The sequence below is a fragment of the Oncorhynchus nerka genome, linkage group LG13 (assembly GCF_034236695.1).
Source record: "Oncorhynchus nerka isolate Pitt River linkage group LG13, Oner_Uvic_2.0, whole genome shotgun sequence".
Taxonomy (NCBI): Eukaryota; Metazoa; Chordata; class Actinopteri; order Salmoniformes; family Salmonidae; genus Oncorhynchus; species Oncorhynchus nerka.
Genome location: NC_088408.1, coordinates 52224250 through 52247591, shown reverse-complemented (window position 1 = coordinate 52247591; position 23342 = coordinate 52224250). Strand labels below are relative to the sequence as shown.

Here is a 23342-nt window from a genome sequence, read left to right as displayed (position 1 = left end):
CTAGTCATTCAACTGAGACTGCTCTTCTCTGTATCACGGAGGCGCTCCGCACTGCTAAAGCTAACTCTCTCTCCTCTGCTCTCATCCTTCTAGACCTATCGGCTGCCTTCGATACTGTGAACCATCAGATCCTCCTCTCCACCCTCTCCGAGTTGGGCATCTCCGGCGCGGCCCACGCTTGGATTGCGTCCTACCTGACAGGTCGCTCCTACCAGGTGGCGTGGCGAGAATCCGTCTCCACACCACGTGCTCTCACCACTGGTGTCCCCCAGGGCTCTGTTCTAGGCCCTCTCCTATTCTCGCTATACACCAAGTCACTTGGCTCTGTCATAACCTCACATGGTCTCTCCTATCATTGCTATGCAGACGACACACAATTAATCTTCTCCTTTCCCCCTTCTGATGACCAGGTGGCGAATCGCATCTCTGCATGTCTGGCAGACATATCCGTGTGGATGACGGATCACCACCTCAAGCTGAACCTCGGCAAGACGGAGCTGCTCTTCCTCCCGGGGAAGGACTGCCCGTTCCATGATCTCGCCATCACGGTTGACAACTCCATTGTGTCCTCCTCCCAGAGCGCTAAGAACCTTGGCGTGATCCTGGACAACACCCTGTCGTTCTCAACTAACATCAAGGCGGTGGCCCGTTCCTGTAGGTTCATGCTCTACAACATCCGCAGAGTACGACCCTGCCTCACACAGGAAGCGGCGCAGGTCCTAATCCAGGCACTTGTCATCTCCCGTCTGGATTACTGCAACTCGCTGTTGGCTGGGCTCCCTGCCTGTGCCATTAAACCCCTACAACTCATCCAGAACGCCGCAGCCCGTCTGGTGTTCAACCTTCCCAAGTTCTCTCACGTCACCCCGCTCCTCCGCTCCCTCCACTGGCTTCCAGTTGAAGCTCGCATCCGCTACAAGACCATGGTGCTTGCCTACGGAGCTGTGAGGGGAACGGCACCTCAGTACCTCCAGGCTCTGATCAGGCCCTACACCCAAACAAGGGCACTGCGTTCATCCACCTCTGGCCTGCTCGCCTCCCTACCACTGAGGAAGTACAGTTCCCGCTCAGCCCAGTCAAAACTGTTCGCTGCTCTGGCCCCCCAATGGTGGAACAAACTCCCTCACGACGCCAGGACAGCGGAGTCAATCACCACCTTCCGGAGACACCTGAAACCCCACCTCTTTAAGGAATACCTAGGATAGGATAAAGTAATCCCTCTCACCCCCTGAAAAGATTTAGATGCACTACTGTTCCACTGGAGGTCATAAGGTGAATGCACCAATTTGTAAGTCGCTCTGGATAAGAGCGTCTGCTAAATGACTTAAATGTAAATGTTAAATGTAATCAGGCTCCTGCTCCTCTGACTTTATATTAAAGTAGGAGCTGAAGACGAACACCCTAAAGTCTCTTTATTATTAACTGTGCCGGCTAGTGTTAATGTCACTGCACTCTTTTTCTCTTTTGATTTTCCTCTGTCAGGATAGTGAATTGCTTGATGCACTTATTATTAGAGGTCGGCCGATTATGATTTTTCAACGCTGATACCGATTATTGGAGGACCAAAAAACTGATGCCGATTTTTTTATTACATTTTTTATTTGTAATAATGACAATTACAACAATACTGAATGAACACTTATTTTAACTTACTATAATACATCAATAAAAATCTATTTAGCCTCAAATAAATAATGAAACATGTTCAATTTGGTTTAAATAATGCAAAAACAAAGTTTTGGAGAAGTAAGTAAAAGTGCAATATGTGCCATGTAAAAAAGCTAACGTTTGAGTTCCTTGCTCAGAGCATGAGTACATATGAAAGTTGGTGGTTCCTTTTAACATGAGACTTCAATATTCCAAGGTAAGAGGTTTTAGGTTGTAGCGTTACCCATTGCTCCACAAAAGCCACAGCCCTTGCAGAGCAAGGGGAATAACTACTCCAAGTCTCAGAGTGAGTGACGTTTGAAACGCTATTAGCACGCACCCCGCTAACTAGCTAGACATTTCACATCGGTTACATGAGCCTAATCTCGGGAGTTGATAGGCTTGAAGTCACAAACAGCGATGTGCTTGCGAAGAGCTGCTGGCAAAACGCACTAAAGTGCTGTTTGAATGAATGCTTACGAGCCTGCTGCTGCCTACCATCGCTCAGTCAGACTGCTCTATCAAATCATAGACTTAATTATAACATAACACACAGAAATACGAGCCTTTGGTCATTAATATGGTAGAATCTGGAAACTATCATTTTGAAAACAAAACGTTTATTATTTCAGTGAAATACGGAACCGTTCTGTATTTTATCTAACGGATGGCATCCCTAAGTCTAAATATTCTTGTTACATTGCACAACCTTCAATCTTATGTCATACTTACGTAAAATTCTGGCAAATTAGTTCAGGCTGCCCAGACTGTTGCATATACCCTGACTCTGCGTGCAATGAATGCAAGAGAAGTGACACAATTTCACCTGGTTAATATTGCCTGCTAACCTGGATTTATTTTAGCTAAATATGCAGGTTTAAAAATATATGCTTCTGTGTATTGAATATAAGAAAGGCATTGGTGTTTAAGGTTAGGTACAGTCGTCCAACTATTGTGCTTTTTTGTAAATGAGCTTTTGTTAAATCATCCCCCAGCGTTGCATCGATTATATGCAACGCAGGACACGCTAGATAAACTAGTAATATCATCAACCATGTGTAGTTATAACTAGTGATTATGATTGATTGATTGTTTTTTATAAGATAAGTTTAATGCTAGCTAGCAACTTACCTTGTGGAACGAGAGGCAGGTGGTTATAGCGTTGGACTAGTTAACTGTCGTTCTGCCCCTGAGGCAGTTAACCCACTGTTCCTAGGCCATCATTGAAGATAAGAATGTGTTCTTAACTGACTTGCCTAGTTAAATAAAGGTATATGAAAAAATATATATATAAAAATAAAAATAAATCGGCTCCCAAAAATACAGATTTCCGATTGTTATGAAAACTTGAAATCGGCCCTAATTAATCGACCATTCCGATTAATCGGTCGACCTCTACTTAGTATGGATCAGAGTAGTAAAAAGTCAAAGGTCAAGTCAAACAAGTTGCCTCATCTAGTGGTGCCCTTCTTCCTGAAGTATGCCCAGATTGTTACTTCCCTGCTATAACCCGCTGAACTAGCCAGTTCTCTGATGGAGGAGGAGCTGAGCGGCTCCCTACAGGCCCTGGACACCTCCCTCATTCCTTCCCCTCCCCCCCGTACCCACGTCTGCAACGCCCTCTCTCTCCTTTCCTAACTGACCCTGGCTTACCCCTCCACTTCCTCAGTCATGTCCATCCTAAACCCCACCCCCTCAGTGAACCTGCCAATCAAAGAAGAGCCTCTCTCAACAGCCGGTCTTGCCCTGCCCCCTCCCGCAGTCCTGTCATTCCCTACCCTCTTGTGAACCCTCCATCCACTGTCCCTGTCCTCCTTCCCACACCTCTATCCATCCCCCTTTCACCAAAGTGAGCATACCTGCACCTACCTCCCCTACACCAACAGCATTGCTACCAAATGCTACTGTGTGTGAAATATATGTGGCTTGTTTTCCTAGCAAAAGCAAGTTACTGTGAAAGAGTCACCTGAGTCACCTGCTTGATTTTTTTTCTCTCACTTCCACCTCTTTTTCGCTGAAATGGAAGATTGGCAGTTATGCATAAACATGAATTTTCATGCCATGCCGCATGATTGTTTTGTATGTCTGTTTGTTCTTCGACACGGTGTACAGATTTCTGTCTTTTAGATAACCAGTGTTTGTGATATGTCTCCGCTTCCTCGTTTGACCCTCCATCTCTCCCCCCTCAGTCTGCTGACGTGGCTGAGGAGCAGGAGACGTCTCTAGGGAACTCTGAGGGCCTCACTGGCCCCGTCCATGACCTCCAGATCCACGGGGGAGTCCTGTATACATATTCAGGGCACAACACGGCCTGACTATCACAGAAAAAGAAAGAGGAGCACTCAGATCTCTGCAGTAATCTTTCAGGTTTATGAGGGACAAACAGACAGGCTAACGTTTTCCTGGTGTGTTTTCAGAGCAAAGAGTGCCAGGCGGTGTTCGAAGGCCACACCAACAAGATCAACTGCCTGCTGGTGTCGTTTCTGTCTGGCCTGCCGGCACGCCGGCTGCAGTGACCTCACCATCCACTGCTACATCATCAAGGTACCACCCCCCATCCATCACATATATGCCATGTACATTGTCTCATCTTTTGATGACTGAATTTTCATCTCATTAAATCCCTATTGTGCTCATGTTTCTCCTCTCCCTTCTCAGTCAAATAAGTGCCTTGAGCAGATCTTTGTCGGGCCAGGTGCCGTGTCTGCACATTCACTGGAGCATTCTGTACATAGGCTTGGCAAATGGATCCTTGATCAGCTTTTAGCTCAAGGGATGAGTCAAGGTATTCATAAAGTGTCACACCCCAAAAATATTGAACATGACAAAAATGATCTACCAAGATCATTGAAGTTGGTAGAACAGTCCGCATTTACTTTTCCTCTGCAAACAAAACAAGCAATGAATATAAAATTCTGACAACCCCATAGATAGTTTATCTACTTACCTAGGTGGCTTGTTGTTGTGTGTTCTTTGCGAGTAGAGTGCAGATCAGGTCCTCCCTATCCATATAATAGTATTCATTACGATCGAAAAGGCACAACCAATCCTAGATCGGCACTCCTTTTCTGAGACGCTTTGATGGGTCCAGGTCCTAACCTCTATTCAACATAGTAGTTCCTAGTTATAGCTAGGGTCAGAATTTGATACAAACATTTTCATTCTCTTACCCCCACCCTCCCCATCTCCCCTGCAGTCTTGGATGCAGCTCAACGTGTTACAACCCGTGGGGGGTGAGCTGCCTGGGCGCGTCCCAGGAGGGCGCTCACGGAGGGTGCTGCTGGTGGCCTCCTAAGACAGCACCATCAGCGTGCGCAATGCCAAGAGCAGCCTGCTGCTGTGCTCACTCGCGGGCCACACCAAGACCAGCCTCATGGGTCTCCCGGTCACGGCCAGCTGTGACACAGCCTGGGATTGAGCCCGGGTCTGTAGCTGCACCACTCGGGACGCTTTCCTCATCAATCTACACACAATACCCCATAATGACAAAGCGAAAACAGTTTTTTTCCAAATTTTTGCAAACGTATTGAAAATAGAAATACCTTATTTACATAAGTATTCAGACCCTTCGCTATGAGACTTGAAATTGAGCTCAATCTTCTTTCCAATGATCATCCTTAAGATGTTTCTACAACTTGTTTGGAGTCCAACTGTGGTAAATTCAACTGATTGGACATGATTTGGAAAGGTACACACCTGTCTATATAAGGTCCAACAGTTGATAGTTCATGTCAGAGCAAAAACAAAACCATGAGGTCCAAGGAATTGTCCGTCGAGCTCCGAGACAGGATTGTGTTAAGGCACAGATCTGGGTAATGGTACCAAAACATTTCTGCCGTATTGAAGGTCCCCAAGAACACAATGGCATCCATCATTCTTAAATGGAAGAAGTTTGGAACCACTCTTCCTCGAGCTTGCCGCCTGGCCAAACTGAGTAATCGTATTAACTCTAAACTGTAAGTCGCTCTGGATAAGAGTGTCGGCTAAATGACTAAAATGTAATCGAGGGAGAAGGGCCTTGGTCAGGGAGGTGACCATGAACCCGATGGTCACTCAGAGAGCTCCAGAGTTCCTCAGTGGAGATGGGAGAACCTTCGAGAAGGACAACCATCTCTGGAGCACTCCACCAATCAGGCCTTTATCATATATTGGCCAGACGGAAGCCACTCCTCAGTAAAAAGCACATGACAGCCCGCTTGGAGTTTGCCAAAAGTCACCTGAAGGACTCTCAGACCATAAGAAACAAGATTCTCTGAAACCAAAATTGAACTATTTGGTCTGAATGCCAAGTGTCATTTTTGGACACCGATTATTACCGATTACATTGCACTCCACGAAGAGACTGCGTGACAGGCTGATCACATGTTACGCGAGTGCAGCAAGGAGCCAAGGTAAGTTGCTAGCTAGCATTAAACTGATTCTCATAAAAAACAATCTATCTTAACATAATCACTAGTTAACTACACATGGTTGATGATTTTTGTAGTTTAACTAGCTTGTCCTGCGTTGCAAATAATCAATTCAGTGCCTGTTAATTCATCATCGAATCACAGCCTACTACGCCAAACAGGTGATGATTTAACAAGCTCATTCGCGAAAAAGCACTGTCGTTGCACCAATGTACCTAACCATAAACATCAATGCCTTTCTTAAAATCAATTCACAAGTATATTTTTTTATACCTGCATATTTAGTTAAAACCTGTTACGGCTAGACGTTCTGCTAAAGCTTAACTTCTTGTTAATCCAGCCACCTTGTCAGATTTCAAAAATACTTTACGGTGAATGAAAACAATGCAATTATCTGAGGACAGCACCTCATCATACAAACACATGAAAATCATATTTCAACCAAGCAGGTGCAAAACGAAAGTCAGAAATAACGATATAATTCATGCCTTACCTTTGAAAATCTTCTTCTGTTGGCACTCCAATATGTCCCAGAAACATCACGAATGGTCCTTTTGTTCAATAAACTCCTTCTTTATATCCCCAAAATGTCAATTTATTTGGCGCGTTTGATTCAGAAATACACCGGTTCCAACTCGCCCAACATGACTACAAATTATCTAATAAGTTACCTGTAAACTTGGTCCAAACATTTCAAACAACTTTCCTAATCCAACTTTAGGTATCCTAAAACGTAAATAATCGATAACATTTAAGACGGAATCTACTGTGTTCAATAGCGGATAAAATCAAAGTGGAGCGCGTTCCAGGTCGCGCGCACCAAACAAAAGAGTCCACCTGCCTTGACACTCAGACTGAACAAGCCAACTTCTTAATTTCTCAAAGGAAAAACATCAACCAATTTCTAAAGATTGTTGACATCTAGTGGAAAGCATGGGAACTACAAACAGGTGCTTCATAAATCTTGTTTCCCAAAGAAAATACGGTGAACTCAAAAAAATCCTGGATAGTTTGTCCTGTTAGCAGGCAGTTTACTTTGGGCACACTTTTCATCCGGACGTGAAAATACTGCCCCCTATCCCAAACAGGTTAAAATAAATTCATGTTAGCAGGCAATATTAACTAGGGAAATTGTGTCACTTCTCTTGCGTTCTATGCAAGCAGAGTCAGCGTATATGCAGCAGTTTGGGCCGCCTGGCTCGTTGTGAACTGTGTGAAGACCATTTCTTCCTAACAAAGACCATAATTAATTTGCCAGAATTTTACATAACTATGACATAACATTGAAGGTTGTGCAATGTAACAGCAATATTTAGACTTATGGATGCCACCCGTTCAATAAAATACGGAACGGTTCCGTATTTCACTGAAAGAATAAAAGTTTTGTTTTCGAAATGATAGTTTCCGGATTTGACTATATTAATGACCTAAGGCTCGCATTTCTGTGTGTTTATTATATTATAATTAAGTCTGATTTTATATTTGATAGAGCAGTCCGACTGAGTGGTGGTAGGCAGCAGCAGGCTCGTAAGCATTCATTCAAACAGCACCTTCCTGCGTTTGCCAGCATCTCTTCGCAATGCTTGAAGCACAGCGCTGTTTATGACTTCAAACCTATCAACTCTCGAGATTAGGCTGGCAATACTATAGTGCCTATAAGAACACCCAATAGTCAAAGGTATATGAAATACAAATGGTATAGAGAGAAATAGTCCTATAATAACTACAACCTAAAACTTCTTAACTGGGAATATTGAAGACTCATGTTAAAAGGAACCACCAGCTTTCATATGTTCACATGTTCTGAGCAAGGAACTTAAACGTGAGCTTTTTTACATGGCACATATTGCACTTTTACTTTCTTCTCCAACACTGTGTTTTCGCATTATTTAAACCAAATTGAACATGTTTCACTATTTATTTGAGACTAAATATATTTTTATTTATGTATTATATTAAGTTCAAATAAAAGTGTTCATTCAGTATTGACGTAATTGTCATTATTACAAATATATATACAGTTGAAGTTGGAAGTTTACATACACCTTAGCCAAATACATTTAAACTAAAAAAAAAATCTGACATTTAGTTCTAGTAAAAATTCCCTGTTTTAGGTCAGTTCAGATCACCACTTGATTTTAAGAATGTGAAATGTCAGAATAATACTTGAGAGAATGATTTATTTCAGCTTTTATTTCTTTCACCACATTCCCAGTGGGTCAGAAGTTTACATACACTCAATTATTATTTGGTAGCATTGCCTTTAAATTGTTTAACTTGGGTCAGATGTTTTGAGTAGCCTTCCACAAGCTTCCCACAATAAATTGGGTGAATTTTGTCCCATTCCTTCTGACAGAGCTGGTGTAACTGAGTCAGGTTTGTAGACCTCCTTGCTCACCCACAGATTTTCTATATGATTGAGGTCAGGTCTTTGTGATGGCCACTCCAATACCTTGACTTTGTTGTCCTTAAACCATTTTACCTCAACTTTGGAAGTATGCTTGAGGTCATTGTCCATTTGGAAGACCCATTTGTGACCAAGCTGTAACTTCCTGACAGATGTCTTGAGATGTTGCTTCAATTTATCCACGTAATTTTCCGTCCTCATGATGCCATTTATTTTGTGAAGTGCACCAGTCCCTCCTGCAGCAAAGCAACCCCACAACATAATGCTGCCACCCCCGTGCTTCACAGTTGGGATGGTGTTCTTCTGCTTACAAGCCTCCCCCTTTTTCCTCCGAACATAACAATGGTCATTATGGCCAAACAGTTCTATTTTTGTTTCATCAGACCAGAGGATAGTTCTCCAAAAAGTATGATCTTTGACCCTATGTGCAGTTGCAAACCGTAGTCTGTCTTTTTTGATGGCGGTTTTGGAGCAGTGACTTCTTCCTTGCTGTGTGGCCTTTCAGGTTATGTCGATATAGGACTTGTTTTTACTGTGGATATAGATACTTTGTACCTGTTTCCTCCAGCATCTTCACAAGGTCCTTTGCTGTTGTTCTGGGAGTGATTTGCACTTTTCACACCAAAGTACGTTCATCTCTAGGTGACAGAACGTGTCTCCTTCCTGAGCGGTATGACAGCTGCGTGGTCCCATGTTGTTTATACTTGCACACTATTGTTTGAATGAACCAGACTTGTGGAGGCATACACTTTAATAATTTGGCTGATTTCTTTTGATTTTCCCATGATGTCAAGCAAAGAGGCACTACGTTTGAAGGTAGGCCTTGAAATACATCCACAGGTACACCTCCAATTGACTCAAATGATGTCAATTAGCCTATCAGAAGTTTCTAAAGCCATGACATCCTTTTCTGTAATTTTCCAAGCTGTTTAACGGCACAGTCAACTTAGTGTATGTAAACTTCTGACCCACTGGAATTGTGATACAGTGAATTATAAGTTAAATAATCTGTTTGTAAACAATTGTTGGAAAAATGACTTGTGTCATGCACAAAGTAGATGTCCTAACCGACTTCCCAAAACTATAGTTTGTTAACAAGAAATGTGTGGAGTGGTTGAAAAATGTGTTTTAATGATTCCAACCTAAGTGTATGTAAAACGTCAGACTTCAACTGTATATATAAAAATCGGCCGATTTAATCGCTATCGGCTTTATTTGGTCCTCCTATAATCGCTATCGGTGTTAAAAAATCATAATCGGTCGACCTCTAGTCTAAATACTTTCCGAATGCACTGTATATCAGCACTATGTCCTTAGGTCCAGGGTTGGGGTCAATTCCATTCAGGAAGTCCACTGGAATTGGAATTTCGTTTCAATTCCTGAATTGACCCCGATCCCATTGTCTTCCGTTAGATGGTGTCTTTTCTAACGCAGACGGCCGTCGTGCTATCTGACGTAAAGACAATGCCCCGACCCTTTAAGCAAGAACACATTTCTCTTTTGACACTTTGGATTTCAGGGGTTTGTTCCCCTGAAGCTGTCTGAATGTGATGCAAACCCAAAGGGTTTTCTTTCTTCTTTGTGGCAACACTTGGCATGTTAATGTAACGTAATGTTAATTTTTGGGGATCTTGAACGGACACTCCTGACTATGCCTGTCCCAGGTATGACCGTTCTTTCTTACCTCATTGTCTGTTGTCAGGTGGTGAATGACCTACTCTTTAGCGGCTCCAGTGACACGTCTATCCACGCCCACAACAGCCATGTGAGTGTAACACTCAAACCCTCCCTTCCTTTCCTTTTCCACAGCATCATCATAACACATTAATTTCTGCATTAAGGAACGGTCACTTAAGCTGTGGATGTAGTTGATATGTTTCCTGTCTGTCCCTTCCTCTCATTTTGTCTGTGTGCATGTATGTGTAGACGGGTGAGCTGGTCTGTATCTATAAGGTTCACAGCAACGCAGTCACGGCATTGGCCATCTTGGATGAGGTCATGGTGACAGCCTGCCTGGACAAGCTGGTGCACATCTATGAGTCACGGGTGGGTCTGCCTCGTCCTACACTCCTTCAATGGTGTCATGACTGACCACGAGAATCCAAAGAGATCAGGTTTGCAATGAATAACTTCAATCAGACCACCTCTCACCAGTAGAGGGGGAAGCAAATAACTAGCGGGGATTAACAACTCACGTCCTGTTGTAAATCAAGGGAGAAAATCCAGGCCTGTGGTCTTCACATTCACCAAAGGAATGCACTTTGTCTTGATGGGTTCAGATTTTGAAACTTTAAATATTGTTAATCATCAGTTATAGTCGAGACATGAGGGCTGCCATAGTCTAGGGTCTACACCAGAAGTTAATGGTTATCTGTAGGAGGAATGTATATGGTGGATACAATTAAGCTTGGAATGTGCTGAGTGAAGGAAAGATAATCACATGGCAGGCACTGATAAGGATGGAGAGCTCTGGGTTAGTGAGGATCGAGGTCAGGTCAGGTCACGTGAAGGGAGAAGGAACAGTTGATTGCCCGCATCACTTAATTTCCTGCCTAGCAATAGAGATGTAATGTTTAGAGAAGAAGGACGTCACCCAAATTGGAGTATATATACTACCACTGGTGGAAATGTGTCTTTGTCTGACCAGCTGTTTGATCCTTTGGGTGAATAAATAATAATAATAATACATTTGGTTGGAGCTTTCATAGTGTCCGTCATTTTCTTACTGTTACAGACCTATCCATCCTGCCCTGCCTATCTAAAGTCTTCGAAAGCCAATTTAATAAACAGATCACTGACCATTTAGAATCCCACCGTACCTTCTCCGCTGTGCAATCCGGTTTCCGAGCCGGTCACGGGTGCACCTCAGCCACGCTCAAGGTACTAAACGATATCATAACCGCCATCGATAAAAGACTGTACTGTGCAGCCATCTTCATCGACCTGGCCAAGGCTTTCGACTCTGTCAATCACTGTATTCTTATCGGCAGACTCAATAGCCTTGGTTTCTCTAATGACTGCCTCGCCAGGTTCACCAACTACTTTGCAGACAGAGTTCAGTGTGTCAAATCGGAGGGCATGTTGTCCGAACCTCTGGCAGTCTCTATGGGGGTGCCACAGCGTTCAATTCTCGGGCTGACTATTTTCTCTGTATATATCAATGATGTCGCTCTTGCTGCGGGCGATTCCCTGATCCACCTCTACGCAGACGACACCATTCTGTATACTTACTTCTGGCCCTTCCTTGGACACTCTGCTAACTAACCTCCAAACGAGCTTCAATGCCATACAACACTCCTTCCGTGGCCTCCAACTGTTCTTAAATGCTAGTAAAACCAAATGCATGCTTTTCAACCGTTCGCTGCCCGCACCCGCCCGCACGACTAGCATCACCACCCTAGACGGTTCCGGCCTAGAATATGTTGACAATTATAAATACCTAGGTGTCTGGCTAGACTGTAAACTCTCCTTCCAGACTTATATTAAACATCTCCAATCCAAAAATCAAATCTAGAATTGGATTTCTATTTCGCAATAAAGCCTCCTTTACTCACGCCGCCTAACTTACCCTAGTAAAACTGACTATCCTACCGATCCTCGACGATGTCATCTACAAAATAGCTTCGAATACTCTACTCAGCAAACTGGATGCAGTCTATCACAGTGCCATCCGTTTGTTACCAAATCACCTTATACCACCCACCACTGCAACCTGTACGCTGTAGTCGGATAGCTCTCGCTACATATTCGTCGCCAGACCCACTGGCTCCAGGTCATCTATAAGTCTATGCTAGGTAAAGCTCCGCCTTATCTCAGTTCACTGGTCACGATAACACACGTTCCAGCAGGTATATCTCACTGATCATCCCTAAAGCCAACACCTCATTTGGCCGCCTTTCATTCCAGTTCTCTGCTGCCAGTGACTGGAACGAATTGCAAAAATCGCTGAAGTTGGAGACTTTTACTTCCCTCACCAACTTTAAACATCAGCTATCTGAGCAGCTAACCGATCGCTGCAGCTGTACATAGTCCATCTGTAAAAAGCCCACCCAATCTACCTACCTCATCCCCATACTGTTTTTATTTACTTTTCTGCTCTTTTGCACAGCAGTATCTCTACTTGCACATCATCATCTGCTCATTTATCACTCGAGTGTTAATCTGCTAAATTGTAATTATTCGCTCCTATGGCCTATTTATTGCCTACCTCCTCATGCCTTTTGCACACACTGTATAAAGACTTTTTTTTTCTACTGTGTCATTGTTTGTGTTATTGGCTTGTTTATTGTTTATTTCATGTGTAACTCTGTGTTGTTGTCTGTGTCAAACTGCTTTCCTTTATCTTGGCCAGGTCGCAGTTGTAAATGAGAACTTGTTCTCAACTAGCCTACCTGGTTAAATAAAGGTGAAATTAAAAATTAAAAATGAAATACTCTGATATTTAGAACCTAACAGTCTCAACAGACCTTTTTAGATCTTCGACCTGAAGATCACGGACGTCATGATTCGACCTTGTTTTTTTCAGAGTTCTCAGTTGTCTTGAAAGCACCACAAATCCAGAGAATGCCAGACTTTGATGACAAAATTTGCCCACGAAGGACCACCACGCCACCTTCCTGTTCAACAAGGTGAGTCCAAACATTTGTTTTCTGCTGCATAAATGATGTAATATGCCAATAAGATATGTATTTTTTAAAATTTATTTATTTATTTTACCTTTATTTAACCAGGCAAGTCAGTTTAAGAACAAATTATTTTCAATGACGGCCTAGGAACAGTGGGTTTAACTGCCTGTTCAGGGGCAGAACGACAGATTTGTACCTTGTCAGCTCAGGGGTTTGAACTTGCAACCTAGTCCAGCGCTCTAACCACTAGGCTACCCTGCCGCCCCAGTATACTGTAGCTAAGAAAGTAATATTAAGTGTATGTTGTGTAGTAAGCTGATAGTAGCCCATGTGCCTCACCCTAATAATTTGGTCCCTTTTAGCCGACTGTTCAGACTTGATGGTGCACATGTAGTCTATAGCCTGTTTTAGAGAAATGTCATAATCAAATATTGCAAGAGCTATCATTGTCTGCGTATATGCCCCCATTATTTATCCTACTGTTCTGACTTGGTGTACAGGGAGAATACTGTATGAACTGCCCATGTTCTGAATTCTGTCGCTGTACATTTCAAAAGCGCTGAATGTCCTCTTATGCCATAGTTTGTACATCTCAGTTGTCATCTCAAGGCAGTAAATGAGGCTGAATGAACTGTTTCGCTGCCAGACAAGGCTCTGCTGATAGCCAGCTATAACAGTGGTATGGTTTTGGGACTGCTGTTGGGACTACTTTATGTAGGCGCCAACAGTTTGTGGGCACGGTTTGTCACTGTTATAGTGCAATTCATGTATTGTTTAGTCTTGTGCTGTGCAGTTGCTTTGCTTGTTTGTTTGCCCCACCAAGATGTCATGCTAAAATCGCCACTACAAAGGGCACAACTGCGTTGCTTTCAATAGGGCACACTGTAGTAGCAAAACTTTTTGCCTCTGAAAAGGAAAATAATAATTTTATTATTGGACAAGTTCAGGTAGTCTCTGCCCACCATTGAGAGCATCATGTCGGGCTGTATCACTGCCTGGTACGGCAACTGCACCGTCTTCAACCGCAGGGCTCTCCAGAGGGTGGTGCGGTCTGCCCAACACATCACCGGGGGCATACTGCCTGTCCTCCAGGACATCTACAGCACGCGATGTCACAGGAAGGCCTAAAAGATCATCAAGTACACCAGCCACCCAAGCTACAGCCTGTTCACCCCGCTATCATCCAGAAGGCAAGGTGAGTACAGGTGCATCAAAGCTGGGACCGAGAGACTGAAAAACAGCTTCTATCTCAAGGCCATCAGACTGTTAAATAGCCATCGCTAGCCGGCCTCCACCCAGTACCCTGCCCTGAACTTAGTCACTGTCACCAGCTGACTACCACCCGGTTACTCAACCCTGAAACTTAGAGGCTGCTGCACTATGTACATAGACATGGAATCACTGGTCACTTTAGTAATGTTTACATACTGTTTTACTAAAATCATATGTATAATACAAGGACATCCTGTTCCACTATTGCTGTACACATACATATACACACACACACATATATATGTGGTGGGATGTATAAACATTATGGACAGCATGTGGATAGAATATGTAGTATATCAAATCAAATCAAATCAAATTTTATTTGTCACATACACATGGTTAGCAGATGTTAATGTGAGTGTAGCGAAATGCTTGTGCTTCTAGTTCCGACAATGCAGTGATAACCAACAAGTAATCTAACTAACAATTCCAAAACTACTGTCTTATACACAGTGTAAGGGGATAAGGAATATGTACATAAGGATATATGAATGAGTGATGGTACAGAGCAGCATACAGTAGATGGTATCGAGTACAGTATATACATATGAGATGAGTATGTAGACAAAGTAAACAAAGTGGCATAGTTAAAGTGGCTAGTGACATAAGGATGCAGTCGATGATCTAGAGTACAGTATATACGTATGCATATGAGATGAATAATGTAGGGTAAGTAACATTATATAAGGTAGCATTGTTTAAAGTGGCTAGTGATATATTTACATCATTTCCCATCAATTCCCATTATTAAAGTGGCTGGAGTTGGGTCAGTGTCAATGACAGTGTGTTGGCAGCAGCCACTCAATGTTAGTGGTGGCTGTTTAACAGTCTGATGGCCTTGAGATAGAAGCTGTTTTTCAGTCTCTCGGTCCCAGCTTTGATGCACCTGTACTGACCTCGCCTTCTGGATGATAGCGGGGTGAACAGGCAGTGGTTCGGGTGGTTGATGTCCTTGATGATCTTTATGGCCTTCCTGTAACATCGGGTGGTGTAGGTGTCCTGGAGGGCAGGTAGTTTGCCCCCGGTGATGCGTTGTGCAGACCTCACTACCCTCTGGAGAGCCTTACGGTTGAGGGCGGAGCAGTTGCCGTACCAGGCGGTGATACAGCCCGCCAGGATGCTCTCGATTGTGCATCTGTAGAAGTTTGTGAGTGCTGTATCTGAAGAATACATAGGACAGAATAGTATATTATACTATATATTTATACTCTGTACTCCAACATTGCTCATCCTAATATTTCTATATTTCTTAATTCCATTATTTTACTTTTAGAGTTGTGTGTATTGTTAAATATTGCTGCACTGTTGGAGCTAGGAACACCAGCGTTTCGCTACACCCACAATAACATCTGCTAAAAATGTGTATGCGACCAATACGATTTGATTTGAATCCCTTACACTGGCTTATGTTTTTATGAACTGTGTTACAAACATGGGCTGGTGTAGCCCCAGTTCTCAGGCAGGCATTTAAGCAGATGTTGTGGGAAAGGTGTTTCTCTTACACAGCACACAAACGCACATCACGCAGACACACACACACACTCTGCTGCAGATGTCTGTCTTTTACACGGAGGAGTGCGGTAACTACGGGGCCACTAATTTGCTCCTCCGTCCAGATTTCCGTCTCACGTGGCTCAAACTCTCACACCATCTTTCCCTCCTCACTCTCTCTTCCAACATGAAAGCTCCTTGATTGCATCCCCAGCTGTCTGCCTCTCATACTATATTTTGCCTTTGCTTTTCACTGTGCCAATGTTCCAGGATAGTATGGTCTCAGTTTGGACAGGAACTGCTAGTAAGCGAATGATATGGATGCTGCTAGATAACACCTGTATAAATTTGATCTTTTCACATTCAGGCCTGTCATGACCTGCTGAATCCTCACTGTCTACTTGGGCTTGTGTACATTAGTGTGCTGTGTGCAGATGTTGCTACTTGAAAATGTTCACCAAGAGCATTCTGTAGTCTTACCTAACTATCAGAAATTGTTAATACGTTAGAAATGATTTAAACACACTTTGCTGTAGCCTACAATTTACTAGTTAACAAAAAAATCATGTGTGTCATATAAAATATATTCAACCCACCCAGTATTGTAATCAAAACTTACCAGAAAGCATGTAGTCCTTGGCTCAGACAGTGTAGTATTGTGGATTCAATAGCATCGAATTAGTGTGCAAGATCATGAGAATCAGCTGTACATGTGATGGAAGAATGCACTGTGCATGCAGAGGGTTGCAATTCCATTGAATTGGGGATAGTTTAACCAGAATATGCCACAGGACCTAGAATTGCCTTGTGTCCCACAAAAAAAGGTTCACTGTTATAAGCTAACTTTTTTTGATGAATTGAAGCAAAATTCCCTAAATTCCAGGGCTTAATTTAACATGGAAAATATCCGGAAGAATTCAGAAAATTTACCCGGAAAGTTTCTGACCCGTTGCAACCCTAATCTGGACACTGTACCAGCTTTTTTGTTTTTCCTGGCTGCTAGTTCCTGATCTTTTGAACACTTCAATTGAAGAATCACTTGAAGCTTGAGAGGAATGGGAGATTTTTTATTAGATTCGATTTTTTTAATTCGATTTTTATAGATTATTTAACTAGGCAAGTCAGTTAAGAACAAATTCTTATTTACAATGACGGCCAAACCTGGACAATACTGGGAAAACTGTGCGCCGCCCAAGGGACTCCCAATCGCGGCCGGATGTGATACGGCCTGTATTCGAACCAGGAACTGTAGTGACGCCTCTTGCACTGAAAAGCTGTGCCTTAGACCGCTGTGCCACTCGGGAGCCCAGAGATGCAGTTCAGGAATGCAGTAAAGGAATACAGTGCTGAGGCAGAGGGCTCCTAGTGAGGATGACTGGCTGCTACTCTGAACTGTGTGTGGTGAGCTTGAATTATTATTCAACTCTGTAATGTAAAGGTCTAGTGTAACAATAAACGTACCTTTTGTTACAATGATCTAACAGGTATGCAGACTCTTCAAAACAATATGAACATACTGTAGGTTTGCTTGCAAAGTCACTTCAAAACAGTATTCAAAATAGGAATGATTAGATAAAAGAAAAACATGCACAAGTTATACTGTGCAAACAATGTATTTATTTTTTCACAAAAAAAAAAATGTTCTAGAATTTCCAGAAAATTCGAATCGACCCCTGGGAATTTGACTTAAACCCTGGGGTTTTGTCGGAATCTGGTTGGTTGCTCTCATTCTCTGGCTTGATTGAAGAATACTAGTTACAACCAAGAATGAGACATGCAACCTAATGAATGATGAACTTGGCCATAAAACCTCTGTCACAGATAAACACCTAGAGTTTTCCCACCAAGGGTTAATGTATTTGGTCATCCCTGTGGACTTCTCTCTTCTAAGTCTCAGCCATCTCTGTGTCACAGGGATGAAGATTGCACCACAACGTAGTTATTTGGACTCCTAATGATTTGAGTTGGTCACATACAATATTTAGCAGATGTTATAGCGGGTGAAGCGAAATGCTTGTTCCTAGATCCAATAGTGCAGAAGCTTCTAACAATTCGCAACAATATACAAATCTAAAAGTAAAAGAATGGAATTAAGAAATATATAAATATTAGGATGAGCAATGTCGGAGTGGCATTGACTAAATACAGTAGAATAGAATGCAGTATACACATGAGTACCCGACTAGTGATGGCTATTTAACAGTCTGATGGCCTTGAGATAGAAGCTGTTTTTCAGTCTCTTTTCACTATGTAAAGTCCCTACTGTCCCTAAACACACCCATGTATGAGCCTTCACAATGTCTTTTTATAAGGCTTATGACATGCCTCTCTATGTAGGACATTTTCAGCTGACTCAAAATGGCTGGTATGCATGCTTATGTGACAAGTCTTATGCATTATAACTGCCTTATAATGCATTTTACCTCCAGGCTTTAAGTGTTATTCTATCATTATTTTCATCTTGGAATGAGAACCGGGTTACGACAGCAATATAAGATTCACGTATAATTGGCTTACATGAATACCAAGACTGCAAAGTCTAGAATACACAGGTTTTGTAACAGCACACTACCTGACAAGGCTGATTATTGGTTGGCAATGATACAATACGATACAATATGCTTTATTGTCCATTTACATGGAAAATTCATTTTGTGTCGTCAGCATACAATATATTACATCCAGTACGGAAAAGTAGAAAGTTGGTACGCAAGTCACACATTTACATTTTCACTATTTAAAGTCTCTGCAGCCTACTGCCTGACCGTGTATTGGGCCTGAATCTTTTCTATGTTCCACTGTTCAGAAACCTGATGGCTGATGGAATGAAACTTGCCTTGCTCCTATTCTTGCTGAACATTGGGAGCCTTAATCTCCTTCCGGAGGGCAGCAGCTCAAAACATTGGGCAATATTGTGTGTGGGGTCCTCGGGTCCTCTATGAAACGCTTGGCCTTGTCCCTTGCGTGTTTATCAGAGGCCCTGTAACCCCCTGCACTACAGCCTGCAGAGCTTGAACCCAAGGTTCACAGTCCACCTGAAGACACCCTTATTAGCCACTGACAGCCCACCGTACCAGGCCAGGAAACAGAAAGTGAGTACACCCTCTATAGGGCAGTTGTGGTAGTTGGAGAGTATCCAGGTGTTGACATTCAGTAGTTTCAGTCTGCGCAGGCGGTACAGTCGTTGTTGGCATTTTTTATTGATCCACTGAGTGTTAGCATTAAATGAAAGCGTGCTGTCCATAATGGTTTGCAGATACAGTGGGTACAAAAAGTATTTAGTCAGCCACCAATTGTGCAAGTTCTCCCACTTAAAAATATGAGAGAGGCCTGTAATTTTCATCATAGGTACACTTCAAATATGACAGACAAAATGAGGGAAAAAAATCCAGAAAATCACATTGTGGGATTTTTAATTAATTTATTTGCAAATTATGGTGGAAAATAAGTATATAAAATAAGTGGACCGCCTTCCCGTTTTACAACCTTGGGCCAACTTTACTGTTGATGAGCAGCTTATGCCATTTAGGGGCCGCTGCCCCTTCAGGCAGTACATACCGTCTAAACCTACAAAATATAGAATCAAGATCTGGGCTGCCTGTAATGGTGCTTCATCATATGTGTGGAACTTGCAAGTGTAGATGGAGGAGCCCCTGAGAAGAACCAAGGGATGCGGGTTTTCCTGGAAGTGATATTGTGAGTCCGTGGCCACAACATCACATGCAATAACTTTTTTACTGCGCACAGGAGCTCCTCAAGAGGAAGCTGAGAATGGTAGAAACAGTACAAAAAAAACAAGCCACAGCTCCCACCTCAGCTGTTGAATACACGGAACAGGCCTTTCAATTCCTCTAAGTTTGTGTTCAAGGCCGACACATCCCTGGTGTCCTATGTGCCAAAGAAAGGCAAAAGAAAATTCTCGAGGAGCTGAGCAAGGCATTGGTAAGAACTAAAATCCAGAGGAGGCAACATATCCCAAGGACCCCAGCCTCTGCAGCCATTATGAGGAGGATTCAGGAGGAGGATGCTGGTATCTCCTCCGCCCGACCCACAGAACCAACAACTCCAATACCAGAAGTAAGTGTGAGTGATGGTGTTGTGTGTGTGTGTCTGACTCCCCTTCCTTGGCCTGCTGTAACTGTATATGTGAGGGAGTGATATGTTATTAAAATTCCTGAACTAAGTGTTTTCATCATTCTGGATTATAGCCGGTAGCAACAAGAAGAAGCTTGTGTGAACACAAGAAGGACAGGAAGACACAGTGCACATGCATCAAGTGCAAGAAATACATTTGCAACACACACACAGTAAAACTCTGTCCCTCATGTGGTGTGTAGACTGGCCTTAATTTGTGTTCAATGGGGATCATTCATAATTTCCATAAAATACTGTATGTAAAATTTGTTCTTCCAATTTGTTCAGTTCAAAGCAATAAACATCAATAGTGATGAAAACCTTGTGTCATTTACATTCAAGATAAACATGATTTATTCCACCCATATCTGGATTAATGGCAAATATTAACCATGTATGCTGTCTATAATGCTTGTAATATATATGTCAACATATAACTATTAAGTATTGTCAATTGTTATGGCTGTATTGTTTTAAAAACACTAATGTTGTGGGTCCAACAGACCTGCAAACATTGGGTGAATAACAAAAACATGAACACCACACAAGGGTTAATAACGTAAAAAGTAAAACATCAAAAGGTTGTATACAAGCAACTCGATCGAGACCATTCCACACGTTTTGACCTTTGAACAGCGTTTCTAGCCTAAACGGTGTAGGAGGAGTAGCATGCGGAAGAAGAATAATAATATGAAGTATGTTGGATATCTAAGCTGGGCGTCTTGCTGCGCAAGCCCCACAATAATAATAATAATAAGAATGTTGGATATCTAAGCTGGGGCTCTTGCTGCGCAAGCCTTGGAATAATAATAAGAAGTATGTTGGATATCTAAACTGGGGCTCTTGCTGCGCAAGCCCCGCAATAATAATAAGAAGTATGTTGGATATCTAAACTGGGGCTCTTGCGGCGCAAGCCCCACAATAATAATACAAATTATGTTGGATATCTAAACGAGGGCTCTTGTGGCGCAAGCCCCACAATAATAATAAGAAGTATGTTGGATATCTAAACTGGGGCTCTTGCGGCGCAAGCCCCACAATAATAATACAAATTATGTTGGATATCTAAACTGGGGCTCTTGCGGCGCAAGCCCCACAATAATAATAAGAAGTATGTTGGATATCTAAACTGGGGTTCTTGCGGTGCAAGCCCCACAATAATATTACAAATTAGGTTGGATATCTAAACTGGGGCTCTTGCTGCGCAAGCCCCACAATAATAATACAAATTATGTTGGATATCTAAAGTGGGGCTCTTGCTGCGCAAGCCCCACAATAATAATAAGAAGTATGTTGGATATCTAAGCTGGGGCTCTTGCTGGGCAAGCCCCACAATAATAAAAATAAGAAGTATGTTGAATTTCTAAGCTCTTGCTGCGCAAGCCCCACAACTGCATGCCAATCATTTGATCTCCATCAGTGTCATGGGAATATGCATTTAGATCTTCATGAATTACTGTGTGCTAATTAAAGCAGAGGGTGTTAACAAACTATAAGCCTTTCGCGTTGAGGTTTGGCCACATGAGGGGGAAAAAATGACTACCAGTATATTCAGCTTCAGATAAGAAATGACTGAGGATGTGTTTTTGGTGTAACATATTATTGTCCTTTTATGGTATAGCATATACTGTATTCAGTTCTGTTATGTAAAATACAAATGAATAGTTATGTGATCTTGCAAGACATTGATTAAGCTTTGATCAAACTTTTACTAAACGAGCACCATTGTGAGAAGTGATATTCTTGTATTTGTAAAAAAAAATATTGTAATGATGATGAGGGTCATTTTAAACAGACAGGACAGCACTGTAAACAAGTGGTCAATAGAGGTGGTATGCGTTTTCTGTAAGCTAAGCACTCGGACAGTAGGGTGAGTTAAAGTGTGTCATACCTGAGCTCCAAGTCCATAACAAACTGGTTTGAGGACAGTGGCAGTTCTTATTATGCCTGATTTGGCCCGCTCAAAGTGATTAAGCCTCTGACCCTTGGGCCTCTGTACACACCTACAGTTAGTTGCTACCGCCAGAGAAAGAGAAGTGGGAAGGGAGGGAATATGGTGCAGTACAGCTGCACCATCGAGAGCATCACTGCCTGGTATGGTTGCATCACTGCCTGGTATGGCAACTGTTTGCAAGGCACTACAGAGGGTACATGTACTTGCAGTACATCACTGAGGCCAAGCTTCCTGCCACCCAAGACCTCTATACCAGACTGTGTCAGAGGAAGGCCCTAAGAATTGTCAAAGACTCCAGCCACCCTAGTCATAGACTGTTCTCTCTGCTACAGCACAGCAATCAGTACAGGAGCGCCAAGTCAAGGTCCAAAAGACTTCTTAAAAGCTTCTACCCCCAAGCCATAAGACTCCTGAACAGCTGATCAAATGGCTATCAAGACTATTTGCATTGCCCCCCCCCCCCCCCCCCTTTACACTGCTGCTACTCTATGCGGTCTATTATTATCTATGCGGTCACTTTAACTCTACCTATGTACATATTACCTCAATTACCCCTGTATATAGCCTCGCTATTGTTATTTTACTGCTGCTCTTTAATTATTTGTTTTTATTTAACGCTTATTTTTCTTAAAACTGCATTGTTGGTTATGGGCTTGTAAGTAAGCATTTCCCTGTAAGGTTTACACCTGTGATATTCGGTGCATGTGACAAATACAATTTGATTTGATTTCAAACCACAATTTACCTACCTTATAGGCTGTTATAGCCTACATATTGATTTCATTGAATTATAGTGGTAAATAAATACAATTTATTTAGAATTGATCAATTTGAGAATACCAGCTCCATGTTTAATATATATATATTTTTTTACGAGAAAAGTCAGTTAAGACTAATTCTTATTTACAATGACCGCCAAAACCGGACTACGCTGTGCGCCGTCCTATGGGACTCCCAATCACAGCCAGATGTGATGCGGCCTGGATTCGAACCAGGTACTGCAGTCTTGCACTGAGATGCAGTGTCTTAAAGACCACTGCGCCGCTCGGGAGCCCAATGTATTCTGAAATTTAAAATAAATAAAAGAAAAAATATTTTAAAAAAGAAAAAAAAAAGAGGGAGCGCTACTCACCTGAGCCACCACAGCACTATATTCCAGCACATCATTAGCCTTTTATCAATTAGATTTGCTCGCCTCCTTTTGAAAAAGGTCAAAGGTAATCGAGGAGGGTCGGCAACGAGAGTGAACCAAGGGACCAGGGTTCCGGTCGAGAAGCAATGTTTTGACTGCTCCTACAGTTTTGAATTTAAAACTCTTCCACGATAGGTTACACATGCGTGTCCTCGGTGAAAGGTGCCTGTCGAGAACCTACCACTACCACTGAGGAAGTACAGTTCCCGCG

At 42.5% G+C, this 23342-nt stretch overlaps 1 pseudogene; it reads left to right on the top strand.

Annotated features, from left to right (window-relative positions):
- The first annotated feature begins 1246 nt into the window (after window positions 1-1246).
- LOC115139676 (uncharacterized) overlaps window positions 1247-23342 on the top strand; it is a 139628-nt pseudogene continuing 117532 nt past the window's right edge.